Source organism: Drosophila bipectinata, chromosome 3R (assembly GCF_030179905.1).
Source record: "Drosophila bipectinata strain 14024-0381.07 chromosome 3R, DbipHiC1v2, whole genome shotgun sequence".
Taxonomy (NCBI): domain Eukaryota; kingdom Metazoa; phylum Arthropoda; class Insecta; order Diptera; family Drosophilidae; genus Drosophila; species Drosophila bipectinata.
In genome coordinates, this window is record NC_091739.1 from 2,574,724 (window position 1) to 2,600,086 (window position 25,363).

The 25,363-nt window shown below is 41.2% G+C and overlaps 1 protein-coding gene across 3 annotated transcripts in view; it reads right to left on the reverse strand.

Annotated features, from left to right (window-relative positions):
- The window catches only part of LOC108130858 (sodium-coupled monocarboxylate transporter 2), a 34,311-nt gene extending 8,992 nt beyond the window's left edge, over nt 1-25,319 (reverse strand). Inside the window, exons 1-2 of one of the 3 annotated variants that reach the window (XM_017249523.3) lie at nt 25,091-25,319; nt 22,616-22,674 (exon numbers count right to left, since the gene is read on the reverse strand). The gene's annotated coding sequence lies outside the window, so the exon portion shown is untranslated. Of the gene's footprint in view, nt 1-10,546; nt 10,623-22,615; nt 22,678-25,090 lie in introns of those variants that run through there. The other 2 variants (XM_017249522.3, XM_043211935.2) reach the window with 2 other exon arrangements.
- Between the last annotated feature and the right edge of the window lie 44 nt (nt 25,320-25,363).

Genomic DNA, 25,363 nt, shown 5'->3' on the forward strand with positions numbered 1-25,363 from the left:
AAATTCAAGTTGGTGACCGGCAAAAAACAAACACAATCTTTTCAACCTTTCAGGAAAACGGGGCTGACGGCATGGGGGCTTTTAGGTGAGATGTGAGCTGGATAAAACGCTTTCCAGCACAGTTGAGCATGTGCATGTTAGTCACGCTCGGTGGACATAATGCCAACTGAGAGCTCCTCCGTGTGCCTGCCCGGCGGAGCAGGAAACTTGGGCCACATTGTTGCATATCCGTCGGAGGGTGCTGTGGTTGCCTGCACCCATCATAACAGATGCACTGCCAGTGCCCTTGGCCGCCCAATTTTCTAACTTCACCCACTAAGGGCCAACTCTAATGACCGGCAAAAAGCGGCTACTGTACCAAACTTTCACCAGAAAGGGCCAACACTGGGCACATATTTTATAGCCCTTTTATATAATTTAAAACTTCAGTCCGTCATAGAAAGAAATTTTCAAATGCAACATCTTTTAGGAACTTTAGGCGTGTCAAAATTTTTAAGATTTATTAAACGATAACAAAGATGTAACTTTTTTTTCACTGTACTTAAGCAAAGGAAATTTACAGTTATGGACTCACGCTCTGACATTTGTGTGGCGTTCTTCCAAAGCGACTTTTTACTGTACTTTGTTTCAGCGGGTAAGGGCGTGTGTTACCCGAGGTAAGAAGTCAGCTTAAGTGCGACTTGGCTGCGACTTTGTGTTTTTATAGCAAAGCCAAACTGTTGAGTTGCCTGTGATGTGGACCCCAAAGCCAAAAGGATATAGGATTTGGCTCACCCTTCACCTGGCTTCCCCAAATAGTTACCAAGACTTCAAAGAAAAACTTTTAAGGACAAAGGGGAAAAACTAATTGGAACAAATGTTCCATCGGCTTATAAGTTTTGACTTGGCAGTTATTTTTAGTTTAAACGCAAAACTCAATACCAGTTTTTATATTGTCAATAGAAGAGTTTAAATTATTCAAGAGCTTTCCATGAATTGAATGATAGTTTCCTGGGAAAACCCGCGATCTTCAGTAATCAACTCAACGTGATTTATCTATGATGGAACTTGGCTGGACGGTGCCATTTATAAAACAAATATACGTTAATTTAATTTTGTTTTGCAAAACAGCTTATTAAAAATCAGCCAGTCACGTGTTCGGTTCAGCTATTCCGTTTGAAAATTAAATGTCTGGCTGTCTGATGCTTTTGTATTAAAATTTGTTCGGTCTTTAAGTCTACGATTCCGCAAGTCACCGATAAAGTTCTGAGCTCCCTCATAGTCATGTGATTAAATATAATGTATCGCTGGTCAAATCCCGCATTACCCATTCGCCCCATTGCCCCGAGCTGGTCAACTTCTTTTTTTGAGTGTCATCCGGCGGTCATCATCTCGGTCGTTCCGTTCAACTAATTGACAACATTTAGCATGCAGTTTCGCTTTTTTGGCCCCGCTCTTGGCCCTCTCGGCCCTCTCAGTCATTTCGCTTTTATCTGACATGCTGTCTGGCTTTTGTTTTGCCTGGTTCTGTCAAAACTATTAGTCATGTTGTTTTTGCCCGAGCTTAGCTTTGTTTAAAGCACAGCTGCCATGTCACCCGCCTGACAGTGGCAGTAGTGGCGGGAATCCAGGAGCTCGGGAGCCTGGCTACCTAGCCAGCTTTCTCATCTTTGTCCCTTCGCTTTTTTGGCCAAGTGATAAGCCAGGGCAGACAAAGGACACGAATGGCAGGAGCCACCGGAGCCAGGAGTCAGGACGGACAATTCCATGGGTCCCCATCCCGCCTCCGGAGCTATTGTGCGTGCTAGGTTGTGTGCAAAACGTTATTTTCTGCTTGCTGAGCTTAAGCAAATTATCCATGATCCTTACGAGAGTGCCACCTGCACCCCACATGCCGTCATGCAGGAGCAATACTTGAGTTTCATGCATTCTTTAAAGAAAAGTCGCTTTACAGATTTAATATTTATAATAATATTCAGGAGAATACATTTGCGATTTTATCATCTCAATAATCCTTATGCAGGACACAGTTTGAGAGACCCACAAACTGTTTACTTTCAAGTGTTTCCCACATATCCTTTGATGTGTGGCAGAAACTAAATGTGGCCACAAAATGTCCAATAGACAGCGACGACAATTTGCGAACATTTGCATCAAATATGTATGTTAAACCTGGCCAGAAAAAAAACCAACTGACAAAATCACTAGGAAATCTAGAAGCCAGAGGAAGCAGGGACTAAGCCACACGTATGCATAAGTTAGTAGGTGGGCGTGGTCGCCCCTTCCGGAACAAGCTGGCACTTGAAAGTTTTGGCCCAGGCTCACACACAATAAAAGTGGCAGCCAAGATGGGACAGCTCTGGGATGAGGGAGGGAAGCTGCCGCCATATTCTGCCACTTGCAGTTAATATTCATGCAGTTCCTTTTTTTTGGAAAAATTATACAAAAGTTGGCGACATGTGTGTGGGAGTGGCAGGCGGAGGATGTGGAGGAGTCTTCGATGCCAAGCATCATAAATTATAAAGCAGCTTGAAGGAGAAACAACAAAAGCAACAAGCATCCCAGCCGTTGACATGTCCTGGCCCAAGTCCTGGCATTTCCACGTGTGTGTATTTGGGTTTCAGCTGCGTGTGTGTGGCTGTGTGGGTGCCTCTGGCAGCCACAATGGAAAGTTATTAAAAATAAAAAGCCGGCAAAACTGAAGACCGCGTAAGCGCCTGACTTAACTTCCCGAGCTGCACACTCCTTCCCTGGTCCGGGCGGAAGGAGATTTATGACTCTCATGAAATATTCAACATGTTCCTGATAGCCAGAGCCGAAAATCTGCCATGATAATGCGCCAAGATCGTCAGACAATGAAACACGTATCAAAAACACATTTGCTCTGAAAACTGAGCCCCAGTCTGGGGCAGAGAAAGAAAAATGCAAAGATTGCAGAGCAAACAAAATAGGAGCCGTTGCTGAACTTAATTTGCCATTTAATGGCCTGCAGGGCCATGCCAGCTGACAAATTGAAAGTGTAATTTAGCCAAAGTGCAGGCCCGGTTTTGGCCAGGAGCCAACTACGGCCAGCAAGTGGAGCTTGCCTTTTCATTCCCATTCAGAGCAGAGACCCAGAACGTATGAAAAACTTTGCCGCCCACGCTACCTCGCAAGACTTGGCCGGAGAACGGGTGCGGCACCTGTTCTGCTGATGATCAGAAATTGCCAGGATAATTATGCATGTGGAAATTACAATACAATGACACATTGTTGCATATGCAGATGGGCACTTGTGCGGCGCACTCAATTTATGTGGCACTTCAACTTGAAGTTTATGCGCGGGGCTTGCGAGTTGCAACATAGTTGCATGCATTTCGCGGTAGTTCCCGAAAGTTCCCCTCCCCTTACTGCATTTGCTAATTAATGCACTGCAAAGTCAAGCCTTCAGTGCCCGGGGGTTGATGGCGGGCTCGTCGGCGGGGGCGTGGCAATCAAACTTTTATGTGACAGATTTTTCGGTCTAAGGATGCAACTTCTGCGGCTGTTAAAGAGAATCGCAAAGTGCAAAATGTTGTTCCAATTTTAGGGGATATTTTAATGTCTTTATTATTACCTTTTTGGGAACGAAGTTTTGGCCAAACTGCTGCCATTTATTTGCCATTTAAGGGAAGTTGCTTTTTGTGAAACTTAATCAGAATAGATTTTCTGTTCTAGGACTCACGAATAACAATATATTTTTTTTATATAGACTTTTCTTTTAGTGTACTTCTAGGAAATTGCAGTCAAGTCAAGTGACTGCATTTCACTTTTTTGTTCTTCGTTGAAACGTTTCAATTTTTTTTTGTTGGTTTTGCGCTGCAAACTTTGGTCGGTTCATCTTCTTCATTTTTGCTGCTCGGCTGCTAAAAGTTGTTAAATACAAAAGTTTGCCACTTAATACCAGTTCGAGTAATGAAATACGAGTCAAACTGTAAGCAGCGATCCCTGTTCCTGTTCCCCATCCTGTTCTGTTCAGTTCAGCTCTATTCTGTTCACTTCCTTCCCCTTTGAATCCTTCCAGCAAATTGAAGTTGAAGCATGCGGTTGGCAAACTTCTTCCTGCCATTCGCCAACATGCAACTGTTCTCGACTATCCAAGTCGCCATCACAGCCCACTCCCTCATGCCACTGGGTGAGGCATCCCTCCCCGATTGCATTTGGCAATTGTTTGTTTAGCTTTAACCGCTCGACGCTTTACACATGTTCTCCCTGCTCCCTGGGGCCCTTTGACCCGAGAATTTTGTGCGAAACTTTAGTTTGATTTCTTCTCGACCACATTCGCCTTGGCCAAGCTTAATGAGAAAAGTCATTGGGGGCGTGGCATTGCCTGTAGCGGTGGCGGTGGCAGTGGCAGTGGAGGTCCTTCGGCTTTCGTTTGGCTTGCACTTTCGGGCCAGGTCAAAGTCATTTATCAAGCGATGCCCGAAAAATAAATACTCGACTTAAGTTGCCGCTTATTTATCGTTCGCTGACCGTTCGTTGTTGCCACCAGACGTAACGAAAATAATGTCAATTTTTCAACTAGTCCCCCTCTTCTTCTGGATGGGGTTAAACTTTCAATTGCGATCATTTATAATGGAGCGGGAATGGGCGGGGGGTGAGAGAGCCGTATCGAAATCCCCTCCATCCGGTGCTGACATTTCTCTTTCGCTTTGGAAAACATAATTTTCCGCGGACATTTTTATAATTTATTTGCAGGAGCATGACTTTTGCAAATAAAAAAGCAGGAGGAACAACTTAAGTAAAAAAGAACATTTCCACACACTTTGTGAATTTCGCGAAAGTTTCAACAAAAGTGACAATTGCAACTTGTTGTTGCCTGTCATTGTGGCCCTGTCGCATTTCAAAGTACAACTTTCCGCTTTACAAGTTGTCCTGTCAAACAATTAGGCAGCCTTCTTTCTTCAAAACTTCGCCAAAGTCCTTTTTATACCCTTGCAGAGGGTATTATAATTTTGTCCAAAAGTGTGCAACGCAGTGAAGGAGACATCTCCGACCCTATAAAGTATATATATTCTTGATCAGGATCACCTCCTGAGTTGATATGAGCATGTCCGTCTGTCCGTCTGTCCGTCTGTCTGTCTGTCCGTCTGTCTGTTTCTACGCGAACTAGTCTCTCAGTTTTAAAGCTATCGTCTTGAAACTTTGCACACACCCTTCTTTCCTTTGCACGCAGTATATAAGTCGGAACGGCCCGGATCGGCCGACTATATCCTATAGCTGCCATATAACTGATTTATCGGAAATGGTATAACTTTGGTATTTTTAGAGTTAGAGAGTTCAAATTTTAGGTGAGAGCTATTTTTGGCAAAATAATACGACATGCCAAATTTCATAAGGATCGGCCGACTATATCCTATAGCTGTCATATAACTGAACGATCGGAAATGACCCAACTTTTGTGTTTTTGAAGATAGAAAGCTGGAATTTAGTACAGACTCTATTTTTGGTCAGTTGATCCAACCTACCAAATTTCATTAGGATCGGCCGACTATATCCCATAGCTGCCATATAACTGAACGATCGGAAATGGTATTTGGTAGAAATATCAACTTTCGTATTTTTGAAGATAGAAGTTTGGGACTTTTTTTAGATTTTGTATCGTAATAAATTGGATTATATATTCCTATTTCCATAAGGATCGGCCAACTATATCCGATGTTTGCGATATATATCCGGTTTTAACTGCAAGGGTATATAAACTTCGGCTCCGCCCGAAGTTAGCTTTCCTTTCTTGTTGTTTACTCTCTTCAGTGTTGGCAGGCAATGATTATGGAATTTTTGAAACGGAATTTTTGAATATTAAATAAACTTCTTAAGTCTCAATTCAACTATGTGAAATGTAGATATTAATATAAAAATATTCCTAAAAGTGTTTAAATATTTAAACAAATACCCTTTAATGGCTAAACATTTTTGTAAACTTTCCACCGCAAGAAATGTTTTTCTTGGCCGGGGCTAAGATGACAGGACTGCCACTCTTGTCCTGGAGCCTTGCCCACAGCTTAAGTAATTTGTTGGTCGCTGAAAAGTATGCTAAAAAAGAGCAACAAGAGTGTTGGAGAGCCGGGAATGAAGTCGGCAAGGCATTAAAGCGGCCGCCAGCCACTTGCCAGTCGCCACATGCTGTTAATTTGATCAACATCAACCCGGGCACTAAACCGGCGACTTCATCCCGGCAATTTAGTGGTCAACCCCCAGGGATGAGCCCTGGGAACTGGCAAAGGACCTAGAGCGTGCATCTAGGGCAGCTCCGTGGCTAATGCTCGGGGTTTTGCGTTGCAAGTTGCGTTGTTGCAACTTGCGATAGCATGCACAACTAATTTCACGTTGTCGCCACTTCCATGTCCAGAACCAGCACCCAGCACTCGACACCATCGAGTGGGCACCAGCAGGAAGAGCTGCTTTTCCCCACTTTTCCAATGTCCTTTTTTTCCCTCTCCTCTTTTTTCCTTCCTTTCCGCATTGCCATGCCCTAACAAAGTTTTCATTACGCAGACTGTGAAAAGTTCCCTGGAAGCCTTTTCCTTCCCCGGAAAACTCTGTGTCTCCGGTTTCCACCTGCCTCGGCAACAATGGGCTGCGGTTCCTTTTCATTTTGGTTTCTCGGTTATTTTTCTGTGTTCGCATTTTACAAATAATTGGGTTAGTTAGTGTCCGGGTGCAATGTCTGTTGGCCAATTTTTTTCTCTTTGTGTTCTCTGCCACCCCTTCAACACTTTCAGCTCCTGGTGAGACATTAGCTCGTTGCTGGTCAGCCACCTGTGGCTGCGGATGAGTTATTCCAGTTAACGGAGGACGGTTTTAATTATAAACCAATATTTAAAATTCACGAATGCGTTGGATGCTTGTTTAAACATTAAATAAGCGACTTAACATGTCTAAGCAAATATAATTAAAAATATTCATTTTTTGCCAATAATAATGATGGGAAAATAATAAACAGTTCTGATATTTTTTGTTTAGTTGTGTCTCATTGGCAAAAAACGATTATAATTAATGGTTGACTGACAGAGCTAGGTCCTTTCGAGCACATAAATTTGTATTCAAGCGAGTCCTGTCAAAGGCTAAACAAACGACGGTCTGTCTTGTTTTTGCCCCACACTGCCCCTGAAAGAAAAGCCACTAATCATCGTTTAAAAAGCTACCACTTGACATCCAGCCAGCACCTGTCCGGCTAATTGAACTAATGAAATGCCCTTGCAGGACTTGCCCAGGTCCTTCGTAGCCTGGCGAGATTGTGGAAATTAAAAAGCTTGTTTCGGGCTCTTTGTTTGAACAAAGGCTGTTGATAATAAATTAGACTGGATACATTTTTGTCACCATGGAAATGCTACAAATGGATATTTATGGCTGCTACACCTGCCCCTTTGGGTGCAAACTATTTTCACCTTTCTCAGGTGGGTCCCACACACACATGCGGAGAGTCCTTCCCCTTATTGGCCACGTGCTGGCGATTTGTTCAAGTGACCGGCTATCTTTGGGATCCAAGGGCTCTTTATGGGCAATCGGGGAAATAATGTCGTTGGCCAGTCTGGTTAATTACATATATATGTAATGAGTGTGCATATGGCAACTATTTAATTATTTATTGACGTTTAAACTTAAGCAGAGCCTTTAAAATGTTCTTCAATTGACGGAGGATTTTGTGCTGGCTTTTCGACTCTTGTGAATATTTCAGAGCATCTTTGCTTGGACTTTCAGAGGTTTTAAATATTTTATTGTTTGTTTGTATTATTTGTGGAAATTAAAGGATGTAAAAATATAGAAAATGATCTGTGATGAACACATTTTTAAGTTATACCAGTATAAAGTGGTCTAGAGTCCCTGTAAACTAACCGTGAAATGGAAAAAATACATCCAAGGTAATTTCTGCTCTTGATATATTTTATAATTTTATCTTGATGCTCAAAGAATTGCTGAACATAATGTTTTTGCAATTAAAATTGCTTTGACCTGTTGCCTTTTTGGATTTTCAATTAACTCGGATAAACCTTGTTTGGGGCAGCAGCTCGAGCTTTGATGGCCACCGGATGACGCTGTCAATGTCAGTTATTAAAACTTAAATTCACTTAGAGGGAGCATAAAAAAATTGGCTCTAGCTCATCCGGTGGCCCCTGACAGGACGAGAGGGAGGCGATGCTGGTGCAAGATATGCAGGAGTCCCATACCGACACGACAATGTTGCCAGCGGGTTAGAAATTCTGAAGAGCAGTGGGCGGGCCTGATAGCGTTGCACAAATTGTTTTGCTGGCAGCGTCAACTTTATGCTGGCAACAATGTAATTTATTTAATTTTCCCCCCAACTCCCTAGCCCCCTGGATACTTTTAATTTTTTTGCACGCTGCAAAGCAATTTTGAACCCAACTGGTAACAGTTGCTAAGCTTTCGCGCGTTTGTGTTGATTTCATTTGAATTTATGCAAAATTGTCAGTTTCAGAGTTTTGGAGTTTCGGAGTGCGTGTTATCCCGCGTTGGTGTTGTCCTCCGCGGTGCGCCTTCGGCGACGCGGGAAGTAAACTCGAGAATTATAATTTCAAATGATTGTACGTACAATCAGTTGTAATTAGCATATTTAATTATATCGCGCTCATAAATATTCATGAGTCGCAAATTGCAGCTAACTGGAGGGCCAAGTGCCCTGACAAGCCAGGAGAGCGCAAACACTTTCGGGGGCAGTCGGAACGAAAGACTTTAAGGCTTGGAGAGGCACTTCCAAAATGATTGATCTATGCATGGGTTGATTGATTGATTGAGGGCCATTGCCGGTAGCCGGAAGAGCCCTGCACAGTTGCAAGTGGCAACAAATCAAACAAACAGCCGGAAAATAAAACGTGCCAGGACAAACAATTGTGCAAACACTATCAATACGCAATTAATGTCATGTAATCGATATTTACAGATAAATACGACCCGCTCTTCTTCAACTACTATTACCCTTCCTGTCCGCATTTTATCGGCTTAATTGACAGGAAAATATTCCAGCTGGGAGCCGTGTGGGGGGCGGCAATTAGTTATTGTCTGCACTTCGGAGCAAACGCCACTTTTCGTATCGTGTGACACTTTAAATCGATAATGCATTATTACCTAGACAGTCATTACTCATACGCCGTGTCTGACAGGCATATATGCTCGGGGGCTGACTGTGGGATGGCCGGCTGGGGGTGGTGGGATTGTGAGCCAGTGCGCTTCATTCATAATTAAAGGCAATTAGTTTTGGGCGCCGGTTGCAACAGTTTGCGGCAGCCAGATACCACATGCTGCAATCGGTAATTTGGCAAATTGTTTTCGACAGTGTTTTCGCCAGAATGGAAATTAATTCGGCCTCCCCAAAAAGTAGGCAACACTGTCCTAGCTCCGCTCGGGATCCGACACAAGTCAATTTACATTTGTGCCAAGCCAGCTGAAGCTCCGCATAATCGTTAGATTATGCTGCTGCATCAGCTCAGCTCGGCTCTCACAGTGCCAACAATAACAATCACTTAATAACTTGGCCCAAACTGTAACAGCAATTACATGACCAACTGGAGGACAAAGGGACATGGTACGGCCAGAGTGGGAGCGGGGGACTAAGAGCACGGAGTAGGAGTCAGAGCCACAGCCAGTAACAATGGCGAAAAGGACAAAGTAAACACGCTTGGCAGCAGCTTGTCCGGCAACAATGTCGCAAAAATTTTACTTGTCTTGATTGACAGCAACAGCTAAAACGACTACAGTAACTACAACATTTAGCTCTCTTGTTCTTGCGGCAGATACACTTGGAAAAATTACAATTAAAATGCAAGCCATTAAGATAAATTTATGATCTCTGTAACTGTAACTTTTATCAAATACCTTTTCAAAGAAAGAAAAGTTCAAGGATTTTATTTTCTCTGTAGATGAGGTGGCTTAGTTACCCCAAAAAGTTGCCACATCATTTATTAGCCAACAGTTAGCGTGAGTGGGCGGAACATCTTGTGTTCTGGAGTTCTTGAAACGCTGTCCTTTGTCATAACTGAGGCAGCTTACTTAGCCTGCTTACACTCCTGGGCTCTGCAGGACCCTTAAGTCAGCCAACTGGCCGCATACGTAACGAACTCAAATGAAGTCGCTCGAAAGTGAATCAATTTGCATAGAGTTTATGCTGAGGCAGTCTGTGCTGTCTACTTGCCGAGAACTCATTAAGAACATTGTCTGGCAACTTCCGAGTGTTAGGCAAAGCTTCCGCCCTGGAAGCTGGAACAACACTTGCACTGAGCAGTCGAAACGACAAATTTACATATGGCTATGTGTGTGGCTTACTCGGAAAGCAGCACTCGACTCGGTGGAATGTCATATTCCGCGGTGTGTAGCATTGAATGTCTTAGAGTTACGACACCGATCACAGTCGCAATGAAACTGGGCAAAAATAAAAAACCGAATGCCGAAAAAATTTAAATTCTACAGGCTAAAAAAACAATAATTAAATACAAACAAAAAGAACAAAAAAGAAGCTGGGTCACACCTGTTTAAACTTTAAATGCTCCACATTAAATGTTATACACATATGTTTAAACTTTAAACTCACGTGAAATTTGATGAGTTCCCGAGTGGAATAAGTAAGGAAAGTTGATTGGATTGACCAAAGCTAGTGTCCGACCTCGTCGAAGAACTGGGTGCAAATGCAAGCACCTAGTGGCCCTGTGGACCTTATTTATATGCCAAGAGCCCGATTATCAATCTACGTAGTATGAAAGGCCAAAGCAAATACTAGGTTGGCTGTCGGCTGCTTCGGCAGGTGTTTTTTTCCGCAGAACGTGCTAGGCTGCTGAGATACTCAAAATATTGAGTTAAACCGAATCTCGGCAGACACAAATGTTTGCCAGACAATAAAATCATATAATTATTTAACGTCAGTGGAGGGCGATAAGTTGACGGCGGACAGACTTCTGGGTGGGTGGGAAGTTGCCTCGACCTAGAGCACTTAATCGGAAGTGTTTTCTCAGACGCAGTTGAGAATTTTATCTAAATGAGCCATAATTCACTGCCCTGTTCCAGCTAACTAATTACTAGTTGCGAATTTACAAAGGGAAAATACTAGGGCACACGGCCAAAAGTCAGGAGCTCCTGAGCTTGTTTGGATTTTTCTTTTCTTTAACGACTGCAGTCGTGATTAACTTCGTTTGCATGAAATATGTGGGATGACTCGGACACATCCTGGAGGCCCTGGCAAGGAGATTTTACAGCGATGTAAAGTGTAATTTATTGCCAGCACTTGGTTATTTAATGAGGCATAATTTTCATTTGCCACAAAAAACTTTGCGACTTTGGGAGACCACACAAATTTCAAGTTCATATTTTGAGCTCTTCCGAGTGGCTTTAGATTTGGCTTTTGGATTTCTGCATCGGCATCAGGTTGTGTGTTGTGCCATCTGCTTCATAAATTTTCATTTGGCTGAAATCATAAAGTGAAAAAAAGGAGGCAGTTTAAGTATATCCCGAGTCCCCGGAATTGTGGGTTGAATTTGGTGTTGTGTTAGCGGCGGCAGATTTAATTTATGTTTCATTTTTCACACCAAAGCCAGGCAATCGCCAAAAGGTGCTCCCGACGCCCTTTTCAACAAGTGCGGTGTGTATATGTATGTCCGGTGGGGGGTTGGGGTTTATGTGCCTATAAATATGCAAAATTTATGCGGATGCTGTTGCTGGCTGCCCGGCTTATCCAAAACAAAAATGTAAAACAAACTTTTCCTTCTTCACATGGATAACTAATTGAAATATATACTGAAGCGCTTTTTTCTTTAGTATTTATTAATTTATGCCTTCAGTTTACTGCTCAAATCTTAAGGGTTCTATAGACTTTGCGGATTGAGTTCCAACGAAGTTATTTAAAATAAAATAACAAAAGCTTAAAGGTTGATCGAGCTTAAGGTTTTTACATTTTTAATTGAATAGCAAACTTTTGATGTTTTATATCGGGTTTTCGTCCCTCCCATTGTATGAGAACAATATTTACTTGAACCAGCCGAGTGCAAATGTTAACTTTATTAAAGTGAAAGCATATTTTGGATTAAACACAGTTAATTTAAACATCATCGCAGCAGCCAGTTGTTTGCTTACTTCTTAAATATTCATCGGGAAAATCGCTATCAAAAATTCATAAGCTTTTTGCAAAAATATCTCCAATTCATTGCCGCATATTTTTGTTGTCGTTGGTTTTATTTATGCCTCTCTTTGTTTTTACACTGTTTGTGTTCTTGTTTTCTGTATTATTATTATTTATTTTTTCTTCTCCATGGACGAGTTTCCGACCAGAAACTACGACGGCTGAAGAGCTGCATTTTCGTAGAACCACACAAATCAATTTGCAATTGCGCTCATTGTGAAAATGCGAACGAAAATGTTTTTATTACAATAGTTTGATGCGGTTTTTATTTATTTACCACAATAACAGCAGCAGCAACAACATCGGAATCCAGCGAAACTATAGCCCGATTTCGCCTGAATGCTTTTTAGTGACTAGTTGTTGTTCTTTTTAGTTTAATTTCTGCATCTGTTGAATTTTTTATTGAATTTTTTGCTTGAAAAGCTTTTCAATGTTATTACCTGATTTTGTAAAAATTCTCTGAACTTAAATTTGCTTGATTGCCCACGATTAAGAATATTTTCAAGATGAATTCCAAGCCAAATGCCACTGGATTGTTTGCATTTAAAACGAGCTTGCCCAAACTTTTTAGGCAAAATTAAATGCAATTCCACACAATTAAATCACGATAAAGCAATTAAGTCAACTTTTTCGCTCCCATGATTAATTCAATTCAAGCCTTCTAACTTAAAGAGGCAACAAAAGCCGACTTGGCCTAAAATATTTATCAAACGTCATTAAAAAATTAACACATGATTACCGTTCGTAGACAACCTTCCGTAGTACGGCCTCTAGGAGGAATCTCGGAAAACGCTCGCTCTGCTCAGCACTTACCTTTAATTAAATGATTTATGCTAATTTTGCGCCACGTTGCCAAGTTAATTAAATTCCAGAGGATGGCGGTGGTGGCGCCTCGCTCTCTGGAGCCTAGAGATGATTAACCTGCCTCTTGGCTGCCTCTGGTGTGGCTATTGTGCGGAGCGTTTGTTGTTTGCCACCTAATTGTTGGTATTATTACCATCGATTAGCCATGTCGGCATATTGAATGGATATTGTTCACTGTTTAGTTATTTACCGACACTGATACTGCCACTGTTAAAACTTGAGTGGACAAATATTGATTGCTTTCGGAGTCCGACTTGGACTACCTTGTGTACTGGTTGCACATTTAGATTTCACAGCCAAGTTTAGTTCAAAATTATGTGTATGTATTTATAAACGGCACCTGACCACAGGCTGGGCGAATTAAAGTAATCAAAAATGTCAGCCAAATTAAATCTATTTGCTGAGCAGAGGCAACTTTTTCAATTAGTTGAAACAAACAAAATGCCATGACAATGGTATTAGTCACCCACCGTCCCAACAGCAGCCTCCTCTACTGCCCAGAAAACAATAAGCAATCAACCTGGTTTGCTGAGTGGTGCTATCTGGCCAAAACCATCAGCAGCCAGCAGTCGGCATTCAGCAGCGGCAATCGGATATCAGCCATCAGACATCTGCATTCTCTTTGGTGTTTTTGCGTGTAAAATATCACACATCGAATATTCGAAAATCGAGTATTCGTCGGCACACCACCCGCCTAGAAATTATAAAACAAACCGCCATTAAACCGCCGTTTTTTCTATGCACTTCACACCAAATTGCTCTCAATTTCAGATTAAAGTCTGTGATATTGTGAAATTAAAATCAGTTTACTTCCTGACTCATTAGCCTGATAGAAAATTAATTAGATACTCAGTTCAAGGGGTTTTTTCCTGACAGAACTACTCCCATCTTAATTTTAAATCAATTTTGTGGTTTTTGGGCCTTATCACTGATCGGAGATAGGTAAGTGCTCCGATTTGAATGAAATTTTGTGAGTCACGAGTACCACTTCAAAGATTGCGAACGGAAAACGTTTTTGATTTAATTATTCGATTGGCAAATTAAAAATATTTAGCCATGGCCAAAAACACTTTACCTATCTCTCGAATTTTATTTTTGTATCAACTTATGTTCTGTTTTCCACTTGAAAATTTTGATAGCCAATATCTCGATCGTCTCGATTTGTTCTTCCCCCAGAGGTTTCTAATATCATTGACTAATTAGATCTATTTGTTAATTACCAAAATCAATCAGAATTTCGTTTTGACGGGCCTGTTATCTCAAGAAGAGTTCTAAAATTAAACAGCCCTCAAAAATAGAAAAGATGTGCCGCTTCACGTGACCAATCGAGTTTATTATTCTGAACGACTTGATAGATAAAATGACTTTCATTCAACTCACGGACCATTTGCTTTCTCGAAAAACACTATAACAGGTGTTGGAACTGTTAGAAGTTGGTTAAATATTAAGACCTTGACACCTGGGACAACAGACGTCAATGGGGAATCAAAATAAACTTTAAATAACAATCTGAAGTACCAATATTTTGACTCTCATAAAAGTCTCAAAACGTGTTTGTTTTTTTCACGATTGGCCTTTGAATTAAATGCTTAAATTTATTTATTCATGCTTAATACTTTTATTGTCTGGAATGATTAATATTTGAGTAAATAAGCTTATTAAGATAAAAGTGCCCTAGCATCATTTATTATTTAGAAAGAATTGGGGAGTCATTAGCTTTTTATGATTACCAAGAAACTGAATGAGAGAAGCGCTCGTTGCATTAAATGGGATGATTAATAGGTACCCAGTTTGAGACATAAATGATCGTTTCAACTCGATATTTTGAAAATTAATTTAAGACTCTAGTTTAATATCTTGTAATCTATAAAAGTCTGGAATGAAATATTTCAAGTAAATAAAGGTCCATTGTGCAAGCGTTTTATCAGGAATTTGCATTCACGTTTTTCAAGGCACTTTTGTTACACAAGACCCTGATAAGGAAGCTTGTCTTATCTGTTCCGGAGACTTTACTGTTGATCTTCTCCGTGTTAAAGTTTCAGGCAGCTGCAGACACCACATCTGGTAATTGTTTTATTTACTTTCATCAACAAATTGAGTTCCCTTGTTTGGCGGTGGTGTGATGCTCGCACTTCTGGCCGAGAGCCACACAAGCAAGTACTTGTGGCGTTCGCAGGGCATTGTCATGGGCAGCTCCTGACCGCGATCCGCCCAAGGATCCGGCCGAGGCCAACTTTTAGTGGCATCTGACTGGCTGTGTTATTTGTTTGACGAATGGAGTGCAGAACTCAGCATTGCACTTGAGTGATTGTGATATTGTGACACGCGTGCATGCTGTGCAAATTAAGTGCCTCGCCTCGCCCACAAAAAACAACAATGAGTAAAGCTTCAGGGAACACACATCTGACAAGCAATTAAAGTGCGTTGCCACGAAAGGGATAAATTGGTAAATGCTGCAGCAGGGTCTGGCTTGTCAGCCTGCATCCTGCATCCTGCAGACTGTAGATTTAATTGCGGCTCTGGCAGCATCTGGATCTGGTCTGTTTGGGTGTTTACTCATTTTGCCACTCACTCAACCTCTTGCCACACTCTGACAATTTCAATTTTCCATTTCTGGCGCAATAAAAGTGTATTTTTCCATTCATTATTCATTATTTTAATGACTCCCGCAATGATAGTGGGACAGACGCCGAAAAAAGGCGAGCAACAATGCGATACACATTAAAAAATGATTTAATTTAAATTGCTTATAAGTTGGTGGCAGTTTTTCTACTCTTCTGTTTGTGAGTTAAGCAAATATTAAAATTGAAAATGCTGATTATTTGCTTATTTAAAGATTACACGTTAATCTGTTTGTTCAATTTGGTTTTCCCAATCATAAACATGCGCACAATTATAGCCTTTTTTTGTGTTTTTGCGCGAGTGATGGCTCGGCAAAAAACTTTCTTGTTTAACAACTTGTCATGTGATTCTTGTCTACGCAATTTTTTATACTTTTTTGGTGATTCCCCAGCCCATTTCTCTGACTCAGCCCCTCCGGCCAGCTGTCTTAATATTTGTTTTATCTACCGGCCGTGGAATATTTTGTCTCCTGCAATTGCCAGGCACGTGATCGCGAATAGGCATTGAAAAACGATGGTGCATTGCACCACACTCTGAACATTGAACACGGATTATACAAAATTATTTAGCATTTACTCGGGATTACCAGCGTATTAAGAATGTAATTAATTTGTGTTTGTGCCAATGCACAGTCTGCTGTTAAATAATCAACCAATATCTACTGCAAAAACCGCACAGAACAAACACGGCCGATGGGAAAATCTCTCAAAGGAAAAAGGACAAAGGCCAGGAGGAATTTGCAGCAATGCAGCAGTACAACACGACTATAAAATATTATGCATAAATAATTAAATGCATATACGAGAACACACAATGCCTGGCCAGGAATAAGGCGTGGTCCTTGGCTGCATGTACAGTGAGCAGTGGATACTGAGTACACCCGCTCATTATTTATATTGTATATGCAGTTTCAGCGCCTACTGCCGGCCAGAGATTTATGATCCGGCGGGCTCTTCTTGGGCCAAAAGGGGCAACGGACAGAGATTGACATAAATAAAATGGCTTGCTGGTTGGTTAGCCGGTTGTCGGTTGTTGGTTGTTGGTTGTTGGCTGTTGGTTGGTCGCTTGTGGCCCGGTTTGGTCGGTTGGCTGGTCAAGGAGCATGAAAACAATTTCAGCCTGTTTCAGGACCGCCGCCCGACTACCTCGCCTGTCGGTCTTCCCGTCTGCCTGCTGCACTTACAACGTCGGAGACAAATGCGAACACTTTCGAAGGATGAAAGTTCAATACACTTCAAAGGCTTCTAGATGTTTCACTTTGTGGGTCGTACTTAAAAAATCATTTTCTTTACTTTCTTGTGCATTTCTGAATCTGTTATGTTTTTAAAGATTCCATCAGTGTCATAATAGTTTAGGTCCTCTGAATAGTTGATTCTTGAACTGATTAATAGTTAAACCTAATCTAATTTTTGCATAAAAGATAAATAATAATTTATATTTAGTGTAAAAGTCTCACACACCCAATTTATCTACATGAAATCAAAAGAACAGGACACCAAATGTATCTGTGGCAATTTATGGGGCATGTTTTGGGCCCATGTCGAGAGCACTCACTCAGTGCAACAACAAACAAAAAAAATTACAATAGCAACAAAAACAAAGAAAAGACAAAAACAACACACTTCCAGATGGCAAGAAAATGAAAATGGGGGCGTTTTCAGAACGTCCTGTTCGTTGTTGAGTTCATAAATAGCGATGTTGCATGCAACTTGAAGAGCGCGCCTGGCTCAGCTAAGCTTTGGACTTGGCTTCAGCCTTAGGAGGTCTAATTTTTACGAGCATGTTGCGTGCAACTCGAGGGCAGAGCTTGCAGCATACTTCAAGGCGTTCCCACACCAGCTCCTGATCTCGTGACGTCAGCCGGCCGAGGCGATGGCAGGAAGTGGACTGACTGCAAGCTTTGCATTCAGTTTCAGTGTTTTGTGATTTAATGCCCAGCACGGGCATAATTTAAATTGCTTTATTCGTGCCGGGAGCATGTTCCTTGCTCTCTCCAAGCAAATCCAGTATACGCCCCGTGTGCCAGACCATTGAAAATTGTGCCCTATAATAACAAAGCGGCACGAGGAGGAACAGAAAATTGAATACAGCATTTGAGCTCTGTTCCGCCTGTGTTTGTTCTGTTTTGGTCCTCTCTGTGCGTTGTATGTGGCATGTGGAAAGCAATTCGATCAGTTGCCAATGGCAAGCGGCAATCACGATGCCCCCCGCCAAATAGAGCAAAGCAAATGAGTGTCTGATATCTAGGGGGGTTTTTGGCTTTCAACGAAACAAACTTTGCCACAAAACTATCAACAACACTGCCACTTCATGGATGTGGCTGTTTATTTGTACCATTTTCGTGGAGTTCAATCCACAGAAAAAGAAGCAGCTGGTGAAAAGGAAGCCAAATGTCGGGCAGGATAAACTGCACTTGGGAAAATTTTAAAAATCTTATTTATATAAACTACTTCCATAAGTATTCTTCTAAGAATTGGAGGATAACATAGAGCTAAAATTACAAGCCACATCTTGGAACTAAGGACTAGATTTTTTCAAGGGTAGCTTTAGGGATTCCGGATTCCATTTCGGTCGACTTGGTCGGAACTTTCGGGTTTCTCCGCTCACTGCTTAGCGTGTTAGCCAAAAACTGAAACTGGGAGAAGCCACAAGAAACTGTTTTCGGCTTCCGTCTGGCTTCCTTGGCTTCTGGGTTAGCCACACCAGGCTGCCCATACCATGCAACTTTCATTGATTACTTTGTTATGGATTTTTCTTCATTCCTCTTCTGGTCGAGTGTGTTTTGTGTATTGGACTGATTTGCAACACAAGCAATGCAACAAGGCCGGCGAGCTCCTCCTCTGATTGTGGCAATCAGGGACCCAGCAAAAGGGTGTGGAAAGTTTGCGCAATTTCATATTCAATATGAAGAGCTCTCGAAGAAGCATAGTTGATATCCATCCACGAGGGGATTCGATTGCCGTATCAATTCCCAATTCCCAAAATTGAATTGCATTGCAGCGACAATGTTTAAAGCGACACTTTTTGGCCAATCGATGTGCAATTAAAATGCGAGACATGGCCGAGCTTATGATTAGAGAGAAAAAGATCGCCGCAATTTTATGCACGTAGCCGATCGATTCAACTTCAAATAGCCGGAGCGCAGCGCATTAGCCGGGAATAATATTCAGTCGGCATCGTCGCCGTAGTCTTGCCAACAACAATTAGCCAGAAGTTGAAATGCGAGAGGCGACGACGCCGACGTCGACGGTCGTTAAGACGAGCACTGGAGCTGGAGCTGGAGCTGGAGCTGGGTCTGGGTCTGGACTTGGCTCTGGGCCTGGGTAAGGGTCTGGAACTGGGCCTGCACTTAAGCACACTGACTGGATCTCAACTTTGGCCAAATGGAATTGAAATGACAAGACATTGTGGCCAGGGGTAGGGGTCGAATGGGTTGGGCTGTCCGGCCACTGCCCAAAACCGGCAATCGAATAGGATTTAAATTCAATTAAAATTTATTGTGGGAATTTTTTAAATTAAAATAGGTATAGAATAATTATTATCCTAATTTATGGCATAGCCATAATAAATTTTAATCGACAACATGGTCAATAAATTTTAGTTTTCGAAATCAGTTGTTCTTCATTTTATATTGTCTATTGTATTACCCTTTAACTCTGATTGCTTTCAGTGTGGAGAGTCGCAGAACTGGAAAGGAGTGGATCGGAATGGCCTGTGATGCGAAATGGGATTGGGGAATGGGATGTGATGCCCAGCTGGATGCCGCCTATTGGCCTGTTGTTGTCGCATTTATCACGGCTGTCGGATTGCGGGGCACACCCCCTCGTCAGCTCGGCACTCCGGCTGTGTTAACCAAGAACTTGCTGCAGGTCAAGTTACGGGGCGGGCGAGATGTAAAGTTTCACTTTAAAGCTGATTTCTGATTTCTGCATTCAGACCAAAATAAAGAAAATGGCTCAGGTACGTCGCTTGTCCTGCGAGCGAGTGAGTTCAACGAACCATTTCCCTGTAAAGTGTATTCGCTTCTCCTCCCTTTTTTATTGAATTTCATTGATAAATGCTCCTTGCAACATGCATATGCCCCTGGCTGTTGCTCCTTTTCGGTCGCTTGTTGTTTGTTCGATGGCAATTCGATTTCTGATTGCATGCCGGTGCCATAAGTATGCAGTATTTGTGCTGGTGCACCTTCTAATCGACTTAAATCCAATTTGGGTCATATGCAATCATTGGCCCAAAGGTAACCGAACTCGCCGTCAAGTCGTTCAACTTTGTGCGAAATGTCTGCGAATTCTGCCATCGATCTGTATTGATTATCCAAAAAGGAAAAAACTAACGTTCGAAACTCGTTTTTTAAGTATCTAGTTTTATTTGTCTTTACGTTTTTATGACACCTTTTAGCCGGTCGCCGAAATCGATTTAAAAATAGTTAAGTCGCGTCATGTGATGCCAATTAATCAGCCGGCTATTGCCGAAAGAGCCAGAAGTTGCTGCTGGTTTTTTGGCAGACACGGTGTGGCCTAGTGCAATTATTCAGGTAAAGTATGTCCACTGCATCAGCGATGCAAATTTACCTTGCCATATCCACATGACTCACAAAAGTCCGGCTTAAGTATACTTAACACTGTTTACCTGTTGCACCGACTAAATAATTAACCGAATAAACAGAGTTCGTATTTATCCAGGCCACTGGCTGAGGTGTCAATGTCAAGTACTTAAAACCTTAAAATAATCACCTTAAGACAATATTTTTGTTTTTAATGTCTTCGAGGCGTTTTCGGCGTTCTCTTTAAGTGTAAAAAGCGACAAGTTATTTTTGGGTGCGCTTGGAAAATCTATTTTCAGACTGGAAATCACTCGGCAGTTTGTACGCAACCGGTATCGGTTCAGTCACGTGGTTTGGCAATCGGGTTTGGTTTGTTTTTCCGACTAGTTGATATAGTGAGCATGTGATGTTTTTCCACTGCCTGATTGCAATGGAGAATTGTTGTAATGCTGCAGAGATAGCGCTTTTGTAGCATTGGATACTCATGACAGAAGGGAGTGGTCATTACCCTTGAGAGATTATATAATTTTGTGAAATTCAAAAAGAAAGACGGCTCTGTAAGAGGTTACACTTTTGAAGCACTCTCCAGTACTAACGATTACTGTTTATTTAGACAAATAGTCTTCGTTGCATGTTGGGAAGATATGTTACAATGCCTATAATATAGACTCTAAAGAGTTGACTGAATAAACAATGTGCAGCTCGCACCTCTTGCACTTGACACGCGATTTTTGTTGTCATGCTAATTGAATACTTTGTTAAATTATTGTAATCCGCAGCGAGAAACAAGTGGAGAATACTTTTCATTCATGATTTCTCGGCATGTTAACTGTCTCGATAAAATATTCATGAAATATGCCCATCAAGTATACGTATAATGTGAGGATTTGACTTCATTACCCGGCTTGCGGTGTGATCGCAGGCTGTGGTCAATGCGGTTGCAACGAAAATGTTATGGGAAACACTTTGAGAATTTAATTCAGAAATAAATCAGAAACTATAATTAAAAGAAAAAAAATTATATTTATTCTCTATATAAAACTTTTCATTTTTGGTAATTAAATTTTTAAATAATTAAATAATTAAATAATTTTGGGATTTGTTCTTATTATTTTGGGCGAAATACGTTAATACCAGTTTGACAAAATGTCCGATGCGGGCACATGTTTAATTAGTCAATGTTTGTCACAAATCCTGACATATGAGCTTTTCAATCGCAGCAACTCATTTAAAAGCGTCAGATGGCTTGGTCGCTGGTCGCTGGCGGCCAGAACTAAAAATAAAACCAATTTCAATTCCAATTCGAATTCCAATACATTGGCCACTCGGTTGACAGTTGTTTTTGCTTTGGATGTTGCTATGTTGCTGTACTCCTGTTGCAGTGGTAGTTGCACAAGAAATATCGTTGCATATTTCACGCCAACATTGCGCGAATATTTATCAAGTTACCCTAGTCTCCTAGTCTCATAGTCCTCTCGCTCCTCGTTTTTTTTTCCTTTTTAACAACAGCGTCTTTGGTGGCGGGTAAAAAACGCAGAAGCAGACGATCCAGCCAGATGCGATGGCCGAGAGCCGGTGGAGGGGCCCGGGAGGGTACAAAAAAAATAGTTAAAATGTAGATTTATGCAAATGGGACGCATAGCGAACTCGCTCGCATCCTGTCCCAGCTCGCATTCTCTGTATGCCAATGTGTTAGTAGCCCGCCAGGCGATTTTCCCCTCCCCCAGCTAACCGCCTTTTTATTCTGGATAACTCGTAAAATACCAGGGTATTTTATGTTCGTACAGGTGTTGGTTTTGCTTCTAAAATAAATAGGTGCTAGCGCTCTTTAAAGACTTTTGGATTTTATATCAGAGTTTTTAAGCCTAAACTAAATTGGGGATTGTTTTTTACTTTATATAATTTATTGAATATAAATATAAACTTTATAAAATCGCTATAATGTTTAGAGGTAGTACCGGGTATCATATTGTCTTGAGTGTAACCTCAAGTATCCTTCGAGTTCCCCACTGTCAGCTCAGTTCGCTTGCCAGCTCGCTGCCTGCTGTCTGTCTGTCGTCCTGTCTGACTGTCTGGGTATTGAGTGTATTGCATTTAATATTTATTTGCTTTTATTTTCCCTTTTCCCTTTGCCGCGCACATTTTTCTTTGCGAGCAGAAAAGAAGGATAGAGGGATTCTGCATGGCCGTCAGGTGGAAAAGGAAAATTAAAAATGCAATTGCGATTAAAATTGCATGACAAACGCGTCGGCAAAAAGTGTTGCCAAAGGGGGTTTGCATGTTTAGCACCCACGGCCCTCCCGACGAACCTCCGTGGAACCACTCACTGATAAATAGTCGCATCCCCATCGTAGAGGGCCGTGCCGCTCCCCATTGTCCCATAAAAGAAAAGTGATTTACTTCGCAGATGAATCACAGTAGTCTGTTTAATCCTATTTCTAAGTAAATCAATTCACACTTACCTTTATCAATCCTCAATGGAAAGTGTCACCAAATTTAATTAACGCGAGATCCGTTACGTCTTCTGGGCCAAAAAAGAAGGTGAAGAAGTTTGATTTGTAATTAGCACGACATAAAAATACTCTTAGCCAAAAATAATCGTATTTGTGAAAATTTCACCAGACACACAAGATCCCATGTATATCCGCAATCATTGTTACAATAAAATCATTTTTCAGCCGTATTTATTTATACATATTTCTTCATCTGTTTACGAGTCTCCACCAGCTGGCTATCTGCCCAGTTTCTCCTTCGTAGAATTTAATTCTTGTGGCAATGGCCGCCACACGCGACACTCTCGAGTCCCCTGCCCCTTGAATCTTTTTTCTTTTATAGATACATATGTACATATTGTATCTGTATCTTTGTCATTTGTGCATTAAGCGATTAAACAAAGCATGTGCACCGAGAACAAGGAACAATGACAAAATTTAAAGAACCTGACAGTGATGTAGGAAAATAAATTCAAGGTAAAAAAGTAAAGGTTTTGGGGTTGAAGGTTAAAAGTATTACTTTCCATCCACTATGAAACTATTTTTTTTTAACCAAGTTTTTATGATCATTTATAATGGGAAATGCTTTTGGGAATGCTAATTCTGGAAACCATTCCCAACCGAAATATTTTAGAAACCCGGCCAACAGTGATCACGTGACTAGGGAATGATTTGATAACTCAACCGGCGCCAAACGATTCGCGTTTTTTAAGCTTTTTAACTTTTTTGTTTTGATTCCGGTTTACGCTTTCTGTTTTCAGTTTTTTCTTCTTGTGGCGAATTTTGCTTTTTTTTTATTTCGGCCTAGCGTTCATCACTTTTTCGCGCACTTCTGCTCGGTCGGCTGGGGGACTGAATGTCAAATGATTTGGCCGTTCGATGCTTATGCTTTATTTATAACAGCACTAATTAATTTTCACTCTTTCTGGACGGCAGGGCGGGGTCGGGCTGGCCGGGCAGATCAGCGAAAAAACTGAAAATACGGTTGGGATGGGGGGGATAAGCCATCAACCGACCGACTGCCAGCGACTAATATAATTTGCGGAAATTGTGACACAGCAAACTGGGGGCCAGGTAATTGCACCCAGCTACTAGGGCTCCAGCTCAAGCTCAAGGCCCGCCCCCGATTCGGGCCTGATTTCCCCCGACGCTGCCATTGTTAGTGGTTATTAATTTTCCATATTCACACAATATACGAATATACTAGATGGTTGGTAAATGTTCTGCCCCGAACAAAACAGATCGGAATAATAACAATTTCGTTGCCACCTGAGAATGGACCGGAAAACTTGGACAGATCTTGCCGCGATTTCGGCGCTGTTTTACATAAACAAATCTATTTTATAAAATATCAAGTCCAATCAGTAATTAATTAGTGGCGTGCTGGCTGTTGGGAAACCTGTTCCATGTTTCCAGTTAACTATATGTGCCTAATGTGGCATTTTTGAAGAGTTTGACTAAAAATCGTTTATATTATCTTTTCCCATTTTTTTGGTGGCTCGTTTGCATTGCTAATGAGGACTCGGGCAAGAATTTATGGCTGGTCATGTGAAAAGTTTGTAAATATTTAGCAGATGGAATTAATTTATCAAAATCTGAAAACGACGGGCCATAAAAATCGAAACTGCCGCTTCATTTGAATTATCGTTAGAAAATAAATTTCATTGTTAACGGGGATTTTATTTTTTGGTGATATTTTGGGGAAATTTTCCGCTTTTAATTTTGTCAGTTTTGTCGCGCAATTTTTCGAAATCATAAATATGTGTGCCCAGAAAATTTTCCACATCCCAAAGTCGACTTGGGGGGGTGGCAGGTAGGTGCTATATGACGACCTTCGTTATCAAAAATTTCTGTCACGTCCGCACGAGTGACCCACGGGCCTTCAAAGGGTTATGTAAATAATGCCTCGATTTTGATTGAACTTTCGGTTTACCCGTATCGCGTGATTGCTGAGCCCTCAGATAATGCCAAACTTGTTCAATCAATTTTCCGTTTATCGCCCTTTTGAACATTTTTTTATAGTATTATTATTATTGAAATGCTTTTGTTGCGGTAATGGGGCTATTAATGCACGCTAAGATGGAAAGTAAATGTTTCAAAGTAAACATTTCTTGATACAAGTTTTAAGAATTCATCGAGACTTATTGGAAAACTAAAAAAAATTATATAAAAAACTATTAAAATGCTGATTATGATTAGTTTAAATAAGTAAACATTTGTGGTTTCTAGTTAGCTAGTTATTAAAAAACTGTTTTTTATAAAGCAATTATTCCTAAATAATTTTTCGGTTGTGGCTTTTTTATTGTTTCTGCCTATTTGAAACATCTTTTTGCTCAAAGCCTCAGAGCGTTTTTTTTTAATCTGTACATTTTTCACAAAAATTGATGGTCTACGAAAAATTGGTCTGGTCTACGGTTTGGTAATTAAAATCACAAACAAAATTACTTTTCAAAGAGTAGATTGGTGTAAGCTTCCGTTTTGTCGTTGTCTGTTTGATTTATTTTAGTTTATTATTTTATTTGATTTATATTGGTGCTTCTTTATATCTTTTCAGGGTAAAAATTTTCACTGCTACGCGAAGAGGATAGGATCGGATCGTTTCGGATCGGTTCGATTCGGAACTGCGTCTTGTATCTGCGAGCGCCACGACGGGTTTGTTTTCATCGCCAGTTGCGCGGCTGCCTCTTGGGCGGCGCTATTTCTCTGCTGGCGCGATCT